This window comes from Suricata suricatta, chromosome 16 (genome assembly GCF_006229205.1).
Source record: "Suricata suricatta isolate VVHF042 chromosome 16, meerkat_22Aug2017_6uvM2_HiC, whole genome shotgun sequence".
Lineage (NCBI taxonomy): Eukaryota > Metazoa > Chordata > Mammalia > Carnivora > Herpestidae > Suricata > Suricata suricatta.
Window position 1 is genome coordinate 14,672,845 of NC_043715.1, and position 22,916 is coordinate 14,695,760.

General features: G+C 43.1%; 1 long non-coding RNA gene across 1 annotated transcript; it reads left to right on the forward strand.

Annotated features, from left to right (window-relative positions):
* Nucleotides 1-999: 999 nt before the first annotated feature.
* LOC115280144 lies at nt 1,000-20,270 on the forward strand. Its single transcript, XR_003903689.1, has 3 exons — nt 1,000-1,036; nt 17,834-17,872; nt 20,148-20,270. It is a non-coding gene; the product is annotated as an uncharacterized LOC115280144 (long non-coding RNA).
* The last annotated feature ends 2,646 nt before the right edge of the window (nt 20,271-22,916 follow it).

A 22,916-nucleotide genomic window follows, 5' to 3' on the forward strand; every position in this document is an offset into this window, starting at 1 on the left:
GGAAAAAGGGTGGGGAAGGGTTTGTGTGATAGTTTTTTCTCAGTTCTGGGAAAATCACAACCTTGTTTCCCGTGATGCTCTCGGAAATTCTTCACTTTCTCTGAAGTAACGGTGTCTCTCTGTTTGGGATTTGGATTCGTTCGTGAGGGAAGAAAGAGGGGGAAGGCTTTGAAAGCATTTCTTGCTGTTTCTTTCCTAAATATAATTAGACGCGCCTCATTACCTCACACTGAAGGACTTCTGTGCTTTTTCCGAGCTGTGTTTCCTGAGATCTTCGATGGCCCACGGCCTGTTGTACCCACTCACATTTTATCATATTAGCCGTTATTTTCCCCGACACCGCTGTCCTCTCCGCTGGCTCTCCCTGAGGAACGTGGAGTTGGGCTTCTTGTCCGAGGCTACACCCAGGGAGCTGCGGGGAGGAAGCCGCGCGCTCCTCAGCCTTCTGGCTCCCTCTCCTCACCACATGCGCTCTTCAAGCTTCCCCGACGGTTTGCTAACGGCTGTGCTCTCCCATTCCGGGGTCAAGACCCCTGTTCTCTATAAAACCCAGATGAAGAACTGTATCACATGAAACTCAGAGGCAGTCCCTGGAGAACGGCTACCGTTCTGAAGCCGAGGTCGGTTCCAGATGGCTGCCCAGAGAACTCACCAGGCTCTGACGCCCAGCTCCGGCCAAGGTCACAGAACATCCACAGGTATCCCTGGCCACTGCTATGAAAGACGTGTCATGGCAGGGAGGGCATGGGGCTGTGGCAGCCACCGCAGCAGAGAGGTGAAGGAAAGTACCGCCTGTCAATCCTCCCCAACCTCTGTTCTTTTAAGATTTGGGGAACGGTGTTGGGGGGGGAAACCATTTCAAATAATTAAAACAGTTGGTCTGTTTATCCTCCACTTCCTTCTTTCAGGCCTTGTTCTGAAAATAAACTTTGCTCTCAGTTTCCAGGCTCCTAAAATTCCCGGGCGTGTGACTGTCCTGACGGCCTTGGTCAGGGTTAATGATTGGCTTGGGGTTAGCACGACCTGTTTCCCCCAGGTGAGCTGTCTACACGTTTTAGTCTTCTTTATCCCCCTTCTTTTTTCTTTCTTTCTAACTGCAGTTTCTGGATAGCAGATCTCTCTGCTCTGACAGGAGACTTCTCTGGTCCCAGAAGGAAGCCTTACTTGTTGGCTATTTCTCAGTGCTCAGTGGATCCAGAGGGATGTGTGTGTGTGTGTGTGTGTGTGTGTGTGTGTGTGTGTGTGTGTGTATCCACTTAACAAAAAAACATGAGAGAGATTAGGGCAGCCAAACCACAACATGCAGGCGATGGGTGTTTAAGTATTATACTGACAGCAAGGCAGGATCCTGGTTCGGGGACTGAAGATCTTCCAGTTTCAAGGAGTCTATTTCTCAACTCCCCATTCCCTCTCTTTCATAGTAGAAGGCAGCTGGCATTAGGTTTGAGTCCATGTGTTTTCTGTGTCCTCATTGTTTGGCTGCCTCTCAAATCTCAGTGCAGCCAAAACATGCCTTGAGCGCACTTCCCACCATCTCCTCTGCCACCCTCCTGGCACAGCCACATCTGCTCTTGCCTGGAACCTGAAACGCCTTCTAAGGGGTCTCCCCATGTCCTGTCTTGCTCCCTTACATCCACTCATCAATGAGTGGAAGAAGGCCAGAGGGATTGTTTAAATTTTTGAGAGAGAGAGAGAGAAAGAGAGAGGGGAAGGAGCAGAGAGAGAGAAGGAGAGAGAGAATCCCAAGGAGGCTCCACACTGTCAGTGCAGAGTCCCATTCAGGGCTCAAACTGATGAACCCATGAGATCGTGACCTGAGCCAAAACCAAGAGTCCGATGCTTAACCTACTGAGCCATCCAGGCGCCCTCAGAAGATGGATTAAAAGCCCTGATTAGATGGATCGCATGTCTCTGCTGAAAACCCTACTGATCCAAGACTATTTCTCTGACTTGCTTTTGAGCCATCCTTCCCTGGGTCTCTTATTCTACAGAAACACTAGCCTCATTCTCCTCTCTCACAGAGCAGAGATAAGAACGCCACCTGCTTGTAGGGCTGAGAGGAGTAAATGTTTCACACACTTAAAACACCTGGACCAGGGTCTGACTGTAATAGATGCTCAATAAATGGAAGTGCCATTTTAGAGTTGATTTTTTTGAATTTGCCAAGGACTTCCTTGCTTCAAGGCCTTCACAAAAGCCTCTGTCGCGTGCCTTTTTCTTTGTGTGGTTGTTTTTTTCTTATACTTGAAATTTGAGTTTAAATGTGAACTCCCTAGAGATCTTCTCTGACCAGTCTATTTAAGTAGGTTCCCATTCTTTTAACCCCAACCCCACTATTTTGACCTGTAGCATTCTGTTTGTTTCCTTCCTAGAACTTTGAACATGTTATTTGTCCACCTGAGGGCAGGGTTTTGAATGCATTTCCTCACATAGTAAAGAAACGGCTGTGGAGTGAACACGTAAATGAATGAATCGTGCTCCTTTCCTTTCCTCTTCTAATATCCAAGCCTCATCACTCTTGGGCCACCCTCTCCTCTCCAAATCCTGTATTTATTTATTTATTCTCTCATCCTCTTGCTGGTATTGACCCTGGTTTCTTGGCATTGAAAATCCTCTGAATCACCGGGGGGCTGCCCGGTGCTTCTACCAGCACCCCACTCTTTCCTCATGCTTGTAAGCCAGCTTCTCCTGTGGAAGGCATATGCTTTCATTTATATGTAAATGATAAATAATAGAATATATAATGCCTAGAGTGAGTTTGATGACTAATAACTCTGTATCTGCCAAGTTAGAAGGGTTTGGAATGAATTAACTCATCATCTACCATTAAGAGATCAATGTCTGAACAATTACCCCATAAATACCCAAGAGCAGGTATCTTACAGTCCTACCTGAAAGCCCAAAATGATAGTAGGAAACCAGATGGATGGGAAATTATAGTTCCCACTTTTGATCCCTTTCACCGCGCATGTGTATATGCTGTATTATATGGAAACAGTGGAACATGAGCTAAGAGGAGGTAATCTGACCTGTCCTCATGAATCTCTCTCTCTTGCTCTCTCTCATAACCAACAACACCAAGATGGAAAATGCCCTCGACTGAATTTTTTATTACTTATTGATTGATAGCCTGTCTCCAGCCCCCCCACCCCCTACCCCCCACCCCCAAGCTTCTGTGCACTTTGCTAATTACTTCTCTGGAAATCGTTTTGCTTCACCATTGACCAGAATGCTGCCACCTTTGGGAAAGAATGTGGCAGTGTGATGGACTGTAGGCTTGATAAGGGCTAAGCTTCAAAAAAGGTCTTCTCATTGAAGCGCTGGTCTAGCCCCACCCTGGAATCTAATACAATATGAAGGCAATGACGTAATCCTGAGAAGTAGCGCAGAGCTTACAACAGAGCTTTTCTTCTTAACTAACAGAATAAGCATAAGGACAATTGCCTTCATCATTATTGGCTTCACCCAAATTTGGTGTGAGTTGGGACTGAGTTGTGAAAACAAGTCTATCGGCACTCCGTTGAGGCAGTCTGTCCCATTAATGTGATGTGAAGGTGAAATCTGCATATCCCCCAGACTAAACTCTTCAGTGATTTGAGTTATTAGAAAAAGACCAAATAGCTATTAACTGCTTTAAGAAGAAGAAAGTAAAGATCTCTTTCACTATATGCAAAAGACTTACTGGTTTATAAATGTTTGGATGGGTAGTAGATAAGTTTTACTGAAATGGATTTTCTAGAATTTACAGGTCTCCTTACTTTAAAGATGGGAACAGTAGATTCACAGATGAGATCTTCCCCCAAATACACACAGAAACTTGGAGGAGAGCCAGCACTGCTCTATTACCATTCCAGAGTCTCTGTGCTTCCACAGATCTCAGACTAAACCAAACGAAGTTTTTGGTGTTAGTCTTGAATCAAAGAGGCTGCCAAGTTCTATTTAACTCAACAAATGAAGTAAATGTTGATTGACTGTCTATTATGTATAAAGAATATGAAGGGCAACAGTCTTGTTCTCAAATAATTTATAACTCGATGGAGGAGACAGCTGTACAAACTAAGTTTAATACAAAGCACTATTAAATAAAGCAGTGAGAAAGGACTATTGACAATTAGTTGTGGAGGCATCAGAGTGGAGGGGTTGCTCCAGATGGGGGGGTCATCTATGGAAGTCAGCCTTAAGTGAGAAAGAGAAAGACCCATCAGTAGAATCAGACCATTTCCCTGTTGGAATCAAAACCCCTTCTAACTGGAAGATTTCTTCCTTTTTTCTAAGCTGAAATCTACCTCTCTATAGATTCCACCATGTGTTTTTAGCTTTATCCTCCGAGGCAATGTATATTATTTTAATCCCACTCACACATGTGAATTTTCAGAATTCTACATCTGAATGTTTCTCTCCCCTTCCCCAGTGCTCTTTCCCCCCCAAAATTCCTTTACCTTCTCTTATTTCAGATTAAATGTACCAACTTCTTCAACTCTTTTACCTATGTCATGATTCTCAAATCCTCTACAATGTGGACATTCTTCTCTTGATACATTCCATTTTATTCATGCCCATCCTTAAACATGGCACTGAAAACTGGACATGATTTTAGATATGTATTCACTAATAGGTCACTTTCCTCCTTTGTTATCCATCCATCCAACCACCCATCCATCCACTTGTTTATCTGTCATCCATCCATCCATCTATCCATCCACCCATTCATCTATCCATCCAAATGATACCTAAAAAAGCTTCTGTGATATGAGGCACTGTTCTAGTTATTAGAGGGAATAAAAAGATAAAAAACTTCAATTAAAGTCAAGTCTAATGAGATGATGATTAGCGGGAACCATTCTCATACTAACACAACCTAAGATTTCATTAGTACTTTCGGCAGCCATGCGGCACACAGAATTTACTGAAATGTACTGAACCTGTGAACTCCAAAACTTCTAATATACTCTCACAAAACTTATGCTCAAACAGATTGCCCGTTTTTGGTACCTTGGCATTTAATTTTTGGAACCAAAGTTCAAAACTTTACATTGATTCTATCTTCCAAAGTTTCAGCTCATCAATTCAGTTCAAAGAGATCTTTTGGAAATCTAGACCCTGTCCTTCAACATCAAGCCCTTCTTTTTAGTCCTGGGCCACCTGAAAACAAGCAGCATAGCACAGAACCTAGGATCATATCAAGCCAGCTTTGAATCTACCTTGTTCCATAACTGTCAAGTCCTCATTTCTTTATCTTGGCCATTACGGAGGTCATTTTTGGTTACATGTTATATTGAAACAGGATACTGTGTGCCCAAAGAATTTTACCAATTTACCAATATAAATGCTAAGTAAATAAACACAGTAATAAAGAGTAAAATTGAGTACCAGGCCTTCCCCAACTCCATATTTACAGAGGGATCAATCTGCTAATGTGGAAATTGGAAGTTTCAAAAGGTTTGGGAAGGAGGATCTCCCTCCTCAACTCAGAGATACTAAATCAGCAGATTAAGTCTCCAAAGTGTCTCTGGAGTGAGAGAGAATAACAGTGTTCTTTATGAGCATCTTGGATTTGTACTTTTAAAATGAAATCCACTGGGTCCTATCAGTCTGTGGTTTGTCTGTTCTGGTTTTAGCAAACTCAAGATGGGGCTGAATCGTGATTGGTTAGAACATTCTGCTCTTTGGAAGGGGAAGCCCACTGACCCCTGACCACAGCCGGTCATACGGAGAGTGTCAGAGGCAGACCAATTACCTAAGAGGACTGAGAAAAATCAAACAGAGGCCGGGCACAATGAGGGGAAAAAACACACAGCAGGCCCAGCTTTAGTTCCACTGCTTGAATTACCACTATGTCAATAGAAGGTGATAAATCAAGGGAGATATTTACTGATTAAAATTACAGACTCCTACGGGAAACTGTATAAACAGATTGAAGAACAAAGCCTTCAGGGACTGAGCCCGGCTGAATCCATCCAGGCTTTGGCCAGTCATTTCTGTTTCCAGCCAACTCTTAGACCCAGGGGTCATCGAGAGAGCAAGATTCTCTACGAAATCAGACTTGCTTTGCACAGATCCAAATATTTGTAGAGAAAACTTAAAGGCATGTTGGGAAGAGATTCAGTACTTAGATCCATTCACAAAGGATCCTCTTATTTCATTCTTATTTCCTCTTCTCTTTTGCTTTTGCTCTCAAATCTGGTCTAGACTCATTAGAAGGATCCAGAACATCTGGTCTGAGCACCCTGCTTTCCAGCCGAGGTCCTGAGATCACAGAGGCTGAAAGGAAGACCCGGGAGATATGAGTGGGCATCGAGCCCGCTTCCACAGGGAGGTTGAGGGGCTGGCAACGGTTGCGAGGAAGATTTCTTTGTGAACCCACCCTGCCTACCCTTTCTGGTGTGCCGATGTTGGCGTTCTCAGGGGCATTCAGAGCTTGGCCCTGCCATCCCAGTCTCTCTAGTGCATCACATGGCCAATGTCACTGTGCTTCTTTATATAGCGTTCTTCTTCAATAAGAGAAATACTTTGGGAATGCCCAGAGCAGTTTGTGTAAGGAGGGCTTGAAAGCAAGGTTGCAGTTTAGTTTCCAGAGCAATTTCTTTTTTTTTTTTTCCCCCGGCTCTGCCTGTGGGAGTGCGACCATCTCCCCAAACCACTCGGCTCTGATAAGCAGCAGTACAAGGTTTATGTATGATGGACAGGGGCCGCCTGCACGGGGCCTCTTTAACAACACCACTGGCTCCATTATCTACGAGTGGTCTTGAAGTTGAATTTTGTCCTTCTAATCCAATTTCCATTCTTTGTCTTTTGTGCCCTTGGCTGTGACTATAGAGTCATCACTCAGAAGGGAATCGGGCTAAAAATGTTCTGGGATAAATAGGCTCCGATGATTGGGAGGAAGGAAACGATCATCTATGCAATGCTGATAAATGATGGAAGCACGTTGGGGGTATAATTCCCATTAGGGCCAGCCTGCATGACGGGTGTTTTGTGGATTTTGTGAAGGTGCCCCACTGAGGGGCAAATGTTGGCTGGAACCAGCCAACACTCTACCCGCCAAGCTGCCCTGCCATGTGCACTGCCGCAGAGGGGGTCCACCTGGAGGGAGAAGAATCACACACAGGAGCAGGTGGTCCCCACGCAAGCGTGCAGCCCATGGGCTCTTGTCTAGCAAGTGGAGCACTCTTTTCTAATTGTCCCTGCAGAGGAAGTAGCTTTATCTAAATGGAACAAAGGTCCAGAACAGGCTGGACAAGGCCCTGATTCTTCTGGCCTTTTCCTTAGAGCTGGGAGGAAGAAAGGATGAGAAGATCCCAACAGAGCATTTAGAAGTTCATACTTTGCTTTTTAAAAGGCAGCAGTGGATAATAAAATGCCCGTATAATTATCCTGGCTCACTCTCCTGTTCTTTCGCAACTAGGTTACTGTAAAGTGAGGTGAGTGTTCCTTTGTTTTTTCCTCCCTGAAGGGATTTGTCAAGTACTCCCGGCCTGAGTGAACTCCTTGTCTGGGGGTGTCATTGAGCCCATCTCTTTCCATCCGCTTCCAGAGATGGTTGATGTTACAGTTCAGACGTCACACACTGTCTTAAGTTCTGGAAGGCTCTGAGATATCCTTTTTCTTTTCTTTTCTTTTCTTTTTTTCTTAAAGGAAGTTATGTTTATAGCTGTTGCACTTGATTGCTCTGCCCGTGAGCCTCCTCTGAATGGTTTCCAGCCTGTGTGCTCATCTCCAAATGGAAGTACGTTTTGGAGCCGGCGAGAAATTAACCACAAATTCCCAAGCCGGAGGAGGTGATGTCGGCTGTCGCAAGCCGTGGGGGCGCTCTGATCTCGTGCTTCTGCTCTGCTTGCCGAAAAATCTCTCTTTGCCCTGGAATATCATGGCCTGGAGGCCTTTAAATTAAAAACAGTTGTGAAACTGGCAGCAATTTAGAACTTATGCCAGTGCATGAATCCGTAAAGAGCAGGGCCTCAGGGATGCAGGTCATGTGTCTATAAAGAGGCCTGTTTTGTATCCTTGGTTTTCACTAAGGCAAGCCTTTGGCCTACTGCTTCTTTTCTCTCGGAGGGGAAGGTCGTCTCTTTCGGGTTGTTTCCACTCTCCTTTCTGACTTAACCTCCCACCTGATCCCACATCCTAGGGTCTGAGGGCACAGCGGTGCCACCAGGGACTGGATGTCTCTTAGTGTCTCCCAGGTCAGCAATGGAAGCAGCCAGACAGTGGCTGACACCTCCTATTTCAGAGTTACAAGAACACAGGGGAACCAAGAGAGAGCACAGTCAGGGTGTGGGGTGTGGGGGTGGGGAAAGGAGCTAATGCAGCGACAGAGGAAGCCTTTTCAGACAACATAAATCTGAGCCTGGAAAACCAAACACAGGTTTCGTAGAAGATACTTTTGTCAGTTTCAGGAGAGGGTAGAGGAAATGCCAGACAATAAAATAGCAAGCTGGGGATGGGCCAGTAAAATTCCGCCTTGGTGTTTATGGCCTGGTTACTTCTAAGCCAGGAGGCAATGTGACTCAGGAAGGGGTTCATCTCCAATGGGCGTGGCCAGAGGGAGGGGCACGTGGTAAGCCTGAAGGGCCTGGAGAGCAAAACCTGGAGCCTTTTCCTGACAAAAGTCTTCCCACAGGCCATCTCTGCACGTTCTGGCCACTCCAGTGTGGTGTTCTTGCTCAGAGTATCCTAGAATATCTTAAGTTCCCTGGCATCTTTAATTCAAAACTGAAATCAGGGCACCTGGGTGGCTCAGTAGGTTAAGTTTCCAACTTTGGCTCAAGTCATATTTCCTGGTTGGTGAGTTCCAGCCCTGTGTTGGGCTCTGCGCTCACAGCTAGGAGCCTGAAGCCTGCTTCAGATTCTGTGCCTCCCTTTCTCTCTGCCCCTCCCCTACTAGTGGTCTCTCTCTCTCTCTCTCTCTTTCAAAAATAAATATTTAAAAAATTTTATTAAAAAAAACACCCCAAACTGAAATCCACCTGTCTATGCACAAGGAGGCCCAAGGATTCAATGTGTTGAATCCTGTTTGGCAGAAAAAGAATTCAGACTTATAGTTGAAAATGTAATTGTTTCCTCAATCAGATTCAGAGTTAAATTCAACAAGTAATCCTGACAAACAGTGATTCTCTCCCAAGTGTGGAAGTTGGAAATAGGACTGGCAAGTTTGGTGGGGCCAGTACACATAAAGGATTGCAAAGTTAAGGAATTTGTACTGTTTATATGAGTGAATGAATGCTTTAAAGCAAGGGGATGAACAGAGCTATGCTTTAGAAGGGCCACAGTAGAATGACTTTGAGGGCATAGGTGATAGCTAATTACCATATGCCAAAAACCGAGTTAATTATTTTATTACATGCATTCTCTTTTTAAATCTCCACACAACCTTATAAGGCTGGTACTACTATTGTCCTCACTTTTCCAATAGGTAATCTCAGGCTGAAGGAGGTTGAGAAACTTGTCCAAGGTCACACAGCTTGCAAGTGGCAGAGCAAGGATTTGAACCCAATCTGACAGACTCAAGAGTCTATACTCTCATCGAGTGCCCAGAAAAAAAAAATTCCTTTTGTGTGAAAGAACGGGCAAACCTCTGGATTTGGGATCATGAGACCCAGATGTTAGGGGTGCCAGATTAGCAAATAAAACTACAGAACGCCTAGTTAAATTTGAAAAAGTGGCTCTAATGAACATTTGTAACTTACTAAAAATAGCTGAATACAGAACATGTAAGGCGTCCTGACAAAATGAATAAAGACACAGGACAAACTCATTAAATACAGGGCATGTCCGGGACATACCAGTATGCACCTGGAGTCCATCACACCTTTTCTGGGTGACCTCGGGCAAATCCACCCACCCGTAGCCTCATTCTCCTCAAGGGGAAAGCTCGGATAGTACCATCTACCTCACCGAGTTACCATGGGATTGACTGAGCTGATACAAGAAGCCCAGCAGAACGCCAGGCATTGAGTGGCATGCTCAAGAAGCGCTTTGTTGGTAAACTAGGCGACCGACTCCTTGGTTTCCAGAAAACTTCTTTTTCCATTCAGAAGGACACTTAACTCCTACCGAGTGTTTTATGCATCAAAGACTTGGCCTTTTCTCGATGAAAAATATATCTTTTAATGGGAGTCACTTCTTGATGTAGCCTGTATTTAAATACACCAGCGATTTCCTCTAATAATAAAGTTACTACACAAGTTTTAAAAAATGGGGGCAACAGAAACAATGCCCATTATATTATCTTCAAGGCTTTATTATGTGGGTATTAAATTTGAACTCCGAGGTCGTCACACTTGGAAAGTGCTTCCATGGGGTAGCACTCCAGTCTACATTCTGTCGGTTCAATTAAGCTTGAGAATTTAAATTATCTCTCTAACTCTAAAAATATGTATGGATACTTCTGAAAGCGGAAACTATCCCAGGGCTTAGAAGAAATTCTGTGGGAGTGAATGGGCTCACAGTTTTCGGGCCAGAAAGATTGACCCTTCCAGATCTTTGAAAGGTTGTGGAAAGACCGTAAAAATCAAATCAAATCAAGTCAAAATAGACAGCCCTTCTCTGAAGAAGAGCATTTGGAAAAGATGTAGAGGAATGGAAGGGTTGTGTGTGAAAAACACATACACACGCAGCGGGGAACATATTTGTCTAAGAACATTAAATTAAAAACTTCTTAGAGTGACAGCATTTCTTCCATTCTTTCTCTCATTTCCAGTTCATTCTTATCAGAATTCTGTCAGCTCTCAAACTGACATTTTCCTGTTCTGATCTTTTCTCAGATAGTAAAGAGGGCTTTTTTTTTTTTTATTGGGCCGATGCAAACAGCAGATCAGTCTACAGAGAAACGTCAAGGACGGTTTCAGAGTCCTAAGCCCTGACCCGCCTGCCCTCTCCTAACTAGCTATTGACATTGAACTTAAAAAAGCTGCAATGCTGAGATGAGATAATGTTTTAGAGGAAAAATGGCTGTGTGTGGTGGGGGGAGGGGGAGGGGAGTAGTGGGGGGTGGGGCACTTCAGAAGTGAATGAGCCGCTGGTTTGTGAGTCAAACTTCAGGCTTTTACAAGTTCAGTTTTGCTTCAAGTATTGGATAAAGAAAATGGAGCTCTTCCTTTAGAGCAGAAATGGGGTAGGAGAGCCTCTTTGGATGATCCTATTCCCAGACATGTGAAGTGGTAACATTTTCACGATCTTTGGTATAGAAGAATTGCCACATGGTTTCTGCACCAGGCCAGCAAGTGACTCACTTTTCACTTCGCTCATGTCATAGAACAGAGGTGGAAATTTTAATATGAATATCTAAAGGGACTTTCTTCATCCTTTCAAAACTGAGAAGCAAAAAGAACATTGTTCTGCATTGTTCTCTGGATTCTGTTAGCATTGGCTTCTGTGTGCGGTCATCTAAAGATTCTCCCACCTGGAACAATTTCACGCGCTTCCTTTCTAGCTGGGAATGGAGATAAAAGAGAAATTGTTTTCTCGGAAAAACCTTGACTGTACATTTGTGAAGCCATCTTACTTTCATATCACTTGGTCCTAAGTGTTCTAGAATAAAGTCTTGGCATCTCTGAAAATATTTCCTCCATTTTGCCAGCAGTTGGAAATGTGATTTAGTTGACTGCTGACCAACTCAGAACAAAACTTGTGAGAAGGAAGGTTAGATACCTTAGGGGTAGGGTTTATTTTGTTAAAAAAATGAGTCTTGGTACACCTGGATTCTCCACTCTTCCTTGGTGGCAATTTATTTACAGAGAGGCTGGTGCCTGGATGCTTCCAAAAGGCACTGTTATTCTGCTTAAACACAAAGAGGTGGAGAAGTTCTTTAAATGTCTCTACTTTCTAGAAGCTGCTGCTTTCTTCTGGGTAAACCCTGGGGAATCCAAACCCTTTCCGGGCATGCCAAAGGCCAGCGAGCAGCTGGGAGAATTCTAATCACATGATCATTGTTCACTGCAGTGGGCAGACACCTCTGTCTCTGCCTCCTTCATGTTCATTGCTTGAGACACTTGAAATTAGGCCTGACATAGTGCTAACAAATACACTACAGGGAATGAGCCCTGCACTGGGCCCTAGGGAATGATCTAGAAGACTTAATAGATCTTTTCCATCTTTAATTTCCATGGTTCTAAATATGCTGGCTGCTTATAGAGTGGCAGATTGATTTTCAGGCAGACTGGTTACTTTTGAAAGCACCTAGTGGAGAGGATTTGGCTTTACGTAGCCATACCCCTTGACCTTCACTCTAGTAGGTACCTGGTTTCTGAATGCAGCCCTCACGTTTCTCCTTTTGCTTCCCTCTGGCAGAGCGTAAACAGGCAAGGGGTGGTTTGGGGCTCCCCCCTGAGCTCACTAATCAACTACTAAGTCCCCACGCGCTGGGAGCTGGCTCTTATCTACCTGGTGATGTATAAGAAGAAGGAAGAGGGGCATGGAAGGGATGTTAGTCTGCCGCTACGGTCTTGCAGCCCCTCTGATATAAGCCAAGTGTTCAGATTCAGCAGTGAGCCTTGCTAGAAAGAGGTCTCCTTGTTTCTCCTGAGGATGTGGTAACTGTTGTGACCAACCCTTACTGTGAGGTCCAGAGAGTAAGACTCACCCAAAAGAAGGCATCTTTGAAAGCACGAAGCTGCTAAAATGCTGTGGGGTGGTGGAATTTCATATTATGCAGCTGGTGAATTCATTTTGGAAATGGCTGTTTGGGGGGGAACTTACTATTTTTCTTTGGGTAATTGTTCCCATTGGCCTACCCCACCCCCACCCCTCAACATGATGCAAGGAAGCAATTATAGGCAGTAAAATAGACACAGTTAAGTTTAGGGAGAGGGAAGGGCTCTAGGAGTTTCCATATTTTCTGTGAGCTCACACAAAGATTGCTTTTTTTTTTCTGGACATGGGAAATACAAACAATCTCAGCTTTTCCATCTATAAAACAGGGTTCTAAATTACTTCTTGCATCCCAGGAAATGTTTTAAGGACTAACTAGCTAACATTTTTACATTGGTCTGGAGATAAACTACATATATGAAGTGCATAGGATTTTTCATGGTGGTTGAAAATGTTCTTAAGAAAAAGACCCAGGGGAGCCTGGGTGGCTCAATCTGTTAAGCATCTGACTTTGGCTCAGGTCACGATCTCACAGTTTGTGAGTTTGAGTCCCACATCGGGCTCTGTGCTGGCAGCTCTGAGCCTGTAGCCTGCTTCAGATTCTGTTTCCCTCTCTGCCCTTCCCCTACTTGCATTCTGTCTCTCTCCAAAATAAACATTTAGCAAATAAATAAATAAATAAATTAATAAAAGAGGAAGACCCAGGCATCCACTCATTTTGCATTCTATTCCCAGTGACATGTACAGCCAGAAAAGCTACTGGTGGCTGATGAAAACCCAGGACTGCTCTTTTGCTTCGAACTACTTTTTCTGGATTCAAGGAGCCAGTTCCCAATTATTCAGACTTCAAGGTCACGCGTGCAGCCAGTCCTTCAGTAGAGGAGGATTACATGTGGATGAGAGAGGAGAGGAGGTTATGAGGACTGCACGGCAAAGGGAGCACAGGGAGAAAGATAAAGACCAGAAGAGCAAAGAGAGCTTGGGCTATTTTTCCTGTAAACTGCCTGAATTGAAATAATCTGCCATCAGCCTTGGTTGTGTGGAAATGTGCCAACTTCTAGAGTCCCCCTTTCAGTTTGCCACCCCCTAAAAGGAGGCCAATCCACGCCTGGAAAGGATCTTGCCTTCCTTATGTCTGCTCAGTGGCTCTGCCTGGCCTGAATGCCATTTTCAGAGGCGTGGACCAGCCAGCACCTCCTCCTGGAGCTATTGCATCGGGATTCTATAAGCCTCATACGTAACCCCTCTTAAAAATCTGAAAATGAAACAAGACATATTTCTGAGGTTGTCAGCAGGTAGATCCACTGGTTTGTGGTAAGTAATCTCTCTGGGAGGAAGTCTTGGCTCTGATGTCTGTGTTGAATGTTCCGTGGCTCCCCCCGGCCGCCCCGGCGCAGGTCTGTTTGCTGGGCGAGGAGGTGGTGATGATATTGCTTCTAACAACCAGACGGAAGCGTAGCCTCAGGCTGTCTTGCAAAGCCCCCTCCAAACAGCCTCTAATTAATTTTTATCCTGCCATCCCAATGAGTCCCGGGAGTGCGGCAACCCAACAACACAAAAACCCTCATCAAGTCATTTGGAGAAAGCTTTGACGTAACACTTGCAGATTTTAGATCTCCAAAAGAGACACTGCTGCAGGAAAAAAAAAAAAGGAAAGAAAGAAAGAAAAAAACACAACCCCGCCTTTCACTCCCCCCACCCCACCTGTTTCCCCCTCCCATCCTAGCTTCTCGCCTTTTCTTCTGAAGTGGCCATAAGTCAGTCTGTTCTCTGGCTTCCTCCTACCCACAGCTCTTTCAGTGAGAACCTTGTAGATACATATTTTTTACTGCTGGAGGAGAAAGCCAGATTCTCTGGGGGCCGGAGCTGGGGACTCGAGCTGGGCTGCCCTGGGGGTTTCAACTAGCTCTGGAGGGGGTCTTACGGCCGCTCTGGCTCGTAGCCATGGTACAGCCAGGCCTCCTTTGCACGGTCAGGAGACTCTGTAGTAGACATGATGCTGGAAGCCGAGGGAAGGTTCCACAGAGAGGAATTTTACCCACTGAGCACATCAAAGATGTGGCCTTCTGGGCCTCCCCTGTGGAAGTGTTGCTGGCGGATGCGCAGTCAGCTGGCAGGCTGTCCATGACAGGCGGCCCATGCAAACCCCTGAAGGCCCCTGGTGAGGACACTCTCCTTATTCTGAGGGGATCCGGAGACAGGAGGGCCCCTTCCGCCCTGGCAGAGGCACGGAAGCCTCACTTGTTGCCTTCCCTCCCGGCGCAGGGTCTCCCTCCCAAACACTTTGTCCCACTGGCCTTTCAAAGGACTCCCTATCCCTGCATGTCTATTCAGGATGCTTCTCCTGGGACCTCAGGATGAATTCAAATTTAGAAAGCACAGCCACGTGAAATGATACATTCAGAGGCTGAAACCCAAACCACGGGCCACCCGGGCTTCCTAGGTTTTCAGAACAAAAAGGCTGAGTGACTGCTCCCTTCCTGAGGTCTCAACAGAGGAGAGTGATCCAGCGCCAGCGCCTCTGGTGTTAATTTCATGATCCCTGGGTGCCAAAGACATTTCCTTGGGACCTGCTTGACTCAAAAGCCCCTGAGAAATGGGGCCATTGTTTCTAACGAACTTCAGCGGTCTGGCTCCTTTAAAAGAGTTAATCACAGAATCACGGCCTAGAAAAGACTTCTCTGACGGCTCCTCTGTGCCAGGTCCAAGTGAGTGAGAGCTGATCCTATTTTCGAAGACGCCCATGGAGCCCCACTCCAGTGACTAATTGCTCGTAATTGTCCTCTTTAATTTTAACCTCATGTGCTAGTGCTTGAAACAGATTTCCGTTTGCGCCGTCCTCGGAGAAGGTAGAAAGCATTGCTCATCATACAAAATAGGCTGTTCATTTCCTCCACCTCTGCTTTTTCCTGTCTCCTTGGATAGTAGAATGGCCCAGCGGTGAAGAGGCTATGATGGGGAATGCAACATGCCGAGGTCTCACACCCAGGTTTTGTAATTCACTAGCTGTGCTATCATGCCTCAGTTTCCCTTCCCTAAAACTGGGAAAATAACAGTCACCTCACTGGGTTGTTTTGAGAATTAAATGAGATAATGGAAGTAATGTGCTTTGCATTGGTTCAGGACCTACTATGTGCCCACTCTAAAAAAAAACCTTTAAAAAAAGGTGTCCATTTCAGTAGAGTTGGGTATACATGGGATTCTGGCCTATTCGGGTGTTCCAGTACCAGGTGACCCTGATGGCCCAGACAGCAAAGAGCAGTGGATGGAAAGTTGGAACGAAGGTACAGAGACTTGGGTCTTACACAGAACTCTGCTGTAACCTAGTCCCATGGCCCAATGGAAGCTACAATCTTTTTTGGGTTCAGCTCTCTAGTCTGCTAAAAATGTCCACTCTGTCTTCCTTGCGGGAATGTTAAGAGAGGAGAGAAGGGGCTGTGGATTGTCAGTTGGAAAGTATTATTCGAGAGTGAGGCACTACAGGTCTGAAAGTTGAGGACCAACCAACTCCTTTGGGCCCCAGACCCCTGCCTGCTACCCTCGGAGCCCTCTCTGGCGCCCACAAGCGCCTTGACATTTCCCTTGGCAATTCCCCTGAATTGCTAATATCCTGAAAATGAGGAATAGGGTAAGGCAAGTTAAACTTTATTTCTTACACATTTTTTTAGTGGTCACATTTCCTTAGACTCTCAGTTCCATTTTGTTTTGAAAGGGACAATCTCCAGCTGGGAGTGCCCCTCAGGCAAGAGGGTTTAGAGGATAGTGGTCAAAGCATTTAGTTAAGCCCATGTACTATGTGGCAAGACCCTGGTTATGTCTTAACTCTGCCACTTTCCGACCTTGTATCCTTGGGCCAGCTGCCTACCTCTCTGTGTTTTAGCACCCTCAACCATAAAATGGGGATCATCATAGTTCCCTTTTGAGAAAGGTTACATATATATGCATAATGTCCTTAGAACAATGCTCGGGCACATGATGAGCACTCAACAAATGTTAAGAGCATTATTGTTATTATTGATGACTTGATTCTGAGGAAGATGGTGCAGTAGGAGGATCCTAAGCTTATGCTGTCCCATGGATACACCTAGGTAACACCCACATCAGAGTCAAGAACATTATTATCATGACTTGAACTTTTCTAGTCCATGCAATGATAAAGCCTGACCAGGAGATTCTTGACTTAGTTAGAAAGACCTCTCTAAATTAAGATACGTGTTTATTGGGTTCTTAAACTCCTGGAGGGCATAGCTTGATTGAGAAAATGATAAACACATAGACTCTCTCTACAGAGAGAGTTAATGCATGCCCCAAATTTCACATATGTTTTTCAGGGGCTTCCACCATCCATGGAATTATTGGAATTACTAGGGCTCATTGACCTCTGGTTAGGGACTCTGTTTTAATGCCTTCTCATTTATTATGTTATCAGGAACATCCACATATAGCTTTGGCTATAGTTAAGAATAGGAATCCCTGATCAGAAAATGTTTTATCATGGTTACCATCAGCCTGAGATCCAAAAAGAAAACAAAATGTATGATACAATTGAACTCGAGCTTAAATTTACACAACTTTCTTTAGTACCATGCCTATGCCCTGGATGCATACCATGGCAATTTTTGTCTAAGCCCAATGTACACTGCTCTGAGAGAGCACTGGAGAACTTCTCTCTCTTCCCTTATTCCCACTATTTGGCAGCTGCAAATAACCAAGGGTCATTTCATTAAGAATTTCCAATTCTCAAGAGATGAAAGGTTAAAGTTGTGAACCTCTTCGTTAACAATGAAAGCGTCCTTATTTCTAGTTAAACAATTCTCTTATGTACAGTGTTTATAGGCTAGAATTTGGAAGAACTTAAATTAAAAAACAAATAATGGCAAATACACCCTTCGATATGATTATACCCTGGACAACTTTGTTGTCATTTTGTGGGAATTATGGGTTAGACCCATAAGAGTTTAATTTTCAGGTTAGACAGATGCATATTTCAAGTCTCCCAAAATACCTACTGAACAAATACCTTTTGTACACTTTTGATTTATTCCTCTACTTCTGTACCATTGGCTTTGCAAAATTTGCTACATTAGAAATATCTGAAACCACTCTCCCACTAAACCATAGTTGTACTAGGGGAAGAAAGGGGGAATCCCTTATTTTTTTCTATCAAGGGCTGATCACACACAAAAAAGAACTGATTGAAGGCTACATACAGAAATGAAAGTAATCTTAATTTTTTCTTTTTTAGAGAAAGAAATGTCTGACTTGAAAATTAACTCTAAGGAAGGTAAGTACATACTACAATATACATTCAGTTTCTTTACAGTTATGTCCAATTAAATGGGCTACAGAGGAAAATGGAAGGGTGAAGGTAAGTGGTGGGGAGTCCAGAATACTAGGAAATGCAAAAGAAAGCAAGAGATCAAGACTAAGCCAGGTAGGAGCCAAGTGCTAGGCACAGAAGGGATATATTTGGGTAAGCCATTTGCACAAATGTGAGGACAAGGAAAAGAAAACAGTAACCACTAGTTATCTTCTTTGCACATGTATATATTTATATCTCCCCTCTCCCCTGACACATGCCTCCACATGTTAGGAACTCAGTAAATAAATGAAAGAGACACAAAGAGAACGCGTAAGAATCCCAAAAACTTTGAAATTAATTTTGACTTTGAAAGTGCACTTTAGCTAGGCTATGATCTTACCATTATTATCAATTGCCATCCGTTTCTCTGGCAATATTATTTTTGTGGTTTATATTCTGTTCACAGATCTTCAACTGCTTTAATCCTAGCCTTCAGAAGCTTTACCCCAAATGAGATAGCTAAAGCTTCCTGCTTATGGTGATGGGGTGGATAGGATTATCCTTAAAACTGAAATAAGAGTAAGTAGAATCATGTCACTACTGGGGGTCGGGGCCCCTGTGGACCTGGGCCAGCAGCTTCCCGTTCGGATGCTAAGGGCTGTAGTAGAGCCTGGTGCTAGCATATCTGTAGCTTATAGGACAACTGCTTAAGTCTCTTCTTTGGAAAATAATTTCTGAACTGGGGACAGAAAACATAAAGAGATGAGGAACAAAGGAAGAGAGAGACATTCATTTTTTAGCCAACACTCAACAGAAGCCCCAATCCTGGCACGTGAAAAAGTGTTGTCTTGGTTTGAGAGACTCAGGCTTTAGCAGAACATTTGAATTGGCATACTGTGTAGCTCTTGAATGAAAATGTTCTATATTTGGCTAATTGGCCTGCACACCCCTTATAATTACATCTAGCCCAAAATAATGGATTGATGCTCTTAGGTGGCCCTTAAAAAAATGTCATTCACCAGAAAGAGGCTTAGAGAGGACTCTACCCCATTATTTTAGTGGTGCTTGAAATAAATGCAAATGGTCACACGTCATGAAGATAGGCACTGAGCAACATTCCTTGAATAAACAAGGAGCCTACTGCTCTGGGATGGTAGGCTCTCTGGAGGGCAATGGAGCCAGGACACTGGTATTAATATGGTGACCCCTAGTGTTTTGTGGTGGTAGCACGACTTGGAATCACACCAGGATCCTGGCCTATGTAGGGCCTTTTCACAATCTTCTGATTGAAGGAATTATTGCCCATCATAATTGTTTACGTCTTTAAAACCATCATGTTAAACAAAATCCTCCTCAACTTTAATGCATTTTCCTGCACAATATCCATTTCCAACCCCTGCCGAAGAGAGTTGTCATGACATTGTTTTTTCTTATAATGTGTGGCCTCCTGTCTGAGCATTTCAAAGATCAAGACATATCAATTCATTAATGCGGTTGCAATGTCATAAACAATGGATAATGGCATCATCGGATGAATTGCTGAAGGAGATGGGTATTGCTCTGTCCATGATATTATGACTAGCAAGGATTTACTAGGAGTTCATCCAGTAGAGGACAGGCAAGCAAAAATGGTTATGGTGACACGATACTTGTCTATTGTCTGTTGGATTTCTCATCGTGGCGCCCTAATCTAGAAATGGTACTATATGATGGCTACAAAGAATGCAATTTGATTCTATATGTTCCTGTAAGGAGAAGGGAGAAGTCAAATTACCAGATAACTCAAGCTACCTCAACAACTTACTCACTATCTGGATATTTCAGAGAAAAAGTATTTTTCTGGGACCTGAATCATATATATTTCTATTAACTGTGTCTTCATTTCCAATGCTACATAATAAAGGTAGACAAAGCCTTAGAACAAAAAAATAATAATTAAAACCAGTTCATTACTTACTAGGAAATATACTCAACATATCATAAAAGGGATGGAAATAGGCTGGCAGTTGGCTCACTTCTTAATGCTTTTTACTTTACGGTTACTGCCCTGTTTTATCAGATAGAAAAGATTCTGCTTGTCAGTGGTCAGATGTATTTGGGTGTTGGTAAAGGGAACATAGATAAGTAGAATATTTTATTTGGTGTTTTAAGACTCTAGTCAGTGTCATCAAGACTACAAGTCTTTTAATTATTCAAACACCCGTGGTTATTTTCTTCTCTTCCTTACTGGTATCTTTTTCTTTTTTTTTTTTTCAAGTTTCAACTCCTGTTGCTGGAATGACACCAACTGACCCAAATGAGAGCTTGACATTTTCTGGTTTTCATTGGTCTATTGATACACAAAGACAAGAAGCTACATGTATATAAAAAAGACAGACAAAAAACAAGTGTAATCTCATTGTTTCAATCAGTTCTTGGGTGGTGTCTTTATGGTTCCGTTTTCCTGGATCTAGACCTCCAGATTTCATTGGTGGCTGGCTGACCCTTCTCTGTAGATAGCTTAATGTGTATACCTGATGGCCACGTAAGGAGTGAAGTGTATTACCAACACTGGGAAGGGCAGAGACAAGGAGACCTACATCCGGAAGCAGAAGAGAAGCAAGTTCTCCCAAATAAATTTGACTTAATTAGATCTCTCTCTCTTCCACCTACTTTTTCTTTTCTTTTTCAAGAAAATGTTTCATTTATTTTTGAGAGAACACAAGTGGGGGGGGGCAGAGAGAGAGGGGCAAAGGATCTGAAGCAGGTTCTGTGCTGATAGAGTCAATGAGCCCAGTGTGGGACTTGAAGTCATGAACTGCAAAATCATGACCTGAACCCAAGTTGGATGCTCAACTGACTGAGCCACCCAGATGCCTCATACCTACTTTTTTTTTTATATTCAAATACACCATGATCTTCTTTTTGTAAAAAGCAGTTCTACTATCTCAAAACAGATCATCAACATAAAAACACGGATATATGTCATTTCAAATTGAAAAAAATAAAGAAACCAGGAGATTTAAGTATCAGCTCAGGGATTCTCAGCCATATGAATGTTTCATTCAAAACAAAGCCCTTTGACCACTAGGCTTAGAAGAGCATTTCAGCCTCCAGGCTGTATGTATGTAGAGCCATCTGTGAATGAGTAGGCAACCACCCTGTCACATTCTTGGGGAATATTGCTAATGCAGGATCAGAAATGATGAAGATGATTTGTGAAGGCAATATGGATGGTCCCTTGTAGAACAGAAGAAATGGGGCACACCTGAATATCCAGGGGACAGAAATCCTGGGGCAGGGCAAACACCCAAAATGATGAAGAAAATGCCATATTTATTGCTTTACTAGAATAAAACTCATGAGTGCCTAAATCAAACTGTTGTACCAAGAAGACCATAGTCTATTGTGTTTTGTGGCATGCTGAAGTGATTCTCTTGCCATCTATGCCAATAGCCTCTCATTTCCAAGGAAGCCTGTTTTATAGAAACACATCAGAACATCTTCTTTTACCTTTTGACAAAATGAAACTGCATCCTCGGGAGTTTCCCACCCATTGCTCTCTTGGCTACTTCACTCCAGTACTATTTCATTACTTATTGATTTTTCAACACCTCTCTGCATGGCTGTAATTTACACAAGTCCTTCTAGCCCTTAGCGATTCTTAACACCTCAAGGTAAGATCACTGAGTCCACTAGAGAGAGACAGTCGGCTACTATCTTTTCTGGAATAATGAAAGATTGGTGAGTCTCATCGCTAAAACAAGCACCTTTGGGAGGTCATGGTGGATGGAAACATAGCCTCACAATAGTTCAGATGCTGCAGTGAGAGGATGAACAATGCTAACTCCAAACTGGATGTTGTTGCCTTCTTGATGGGCCTCTGGATTCCATGCAACTTTTATTTCAGAAATGAAATAGTGTTTTGTAGATCAGCAGTACTTAGTTTAAAAAAAAAAAGGTTTTTGAAATAACCCTAAAGCTGATGAATCTGGGTTTATTATGATCCTTTAAAAAAAAAGAATCACTACTCTTGTCAATTTGTGAAATATATTTTTGCCTTTTGTTGTGATCGAAGTTCCACATGGAAAAAAATGCAAGTGAAAGAAAATGTGAGCATGATGGAAAATATAGAATAAAATGGTAAGTATCTTCTGGAGAATTTTTATTTGGGGAAAACATACCAATGTTGTAAAGGGGGAAATAAACTAAAGGTTCTTTTTTTTCAGTAAAGCATAATTTTGATACATAGTAGTAAATCACATCAAATTGATAAAATTTCTAGTCTCATAGTTGGACTTTATTATTTTGCTTTTAAAAATCTATAATTAAAAATTTCCAGCTATTTTATTATATATTTCTAGGGGATACTTTCCATTTTACCCATAAGATTCCTTCATGAATTTCTATTTTATATATTTAGAGTCATGGTGAGAATGTGCTTATCCACTTGAATAAAAATTTAATATTATTTAATAATCATATAAAAACAGCAGTTTCATCCAAATATAGGGCTGAATTCTGCCTTTGCTTCTTCTAAAAATGATATTAAATGAAGAATCACCTGAAGGAGTCTATCATAGATTGGCCTTGTGGGGAAACTATAGCCTGAATAAACCTGGTGTCAGACTGTTTACCTAACTGTATGACCCAAAAGCCTTCCCTAAATGGTTCCAAAACAGTGAACTAATTAACTTAACAAATTCATAGAATTTTTTAAAAAAGATTTTGAGTAATCCGTACACCCAAGGTCCCTACCTCAAACTCACAATCCTGAGATCAAGAGTCACATACTCTTCTGAGCCAGCTGCTCCCCTGCCCCCTCCCCCATTTTTTTTAAAGCTTAAAGTATCTTAAGGAATCATCAGGGCCACGTGTAGTTTAAATCAGTGGGGATAATCCAATCATACACTCAAATAAAAGGCATTTGAAGAAAAACCCCAAATCTTTGAGGACATATATTACTTTTTAATTGTCTATCACCAATTATGTTGTCGTTGTTGTTGTTAGTTTTATGTCCTTCACCTGACTTTTACCACCTGATTTT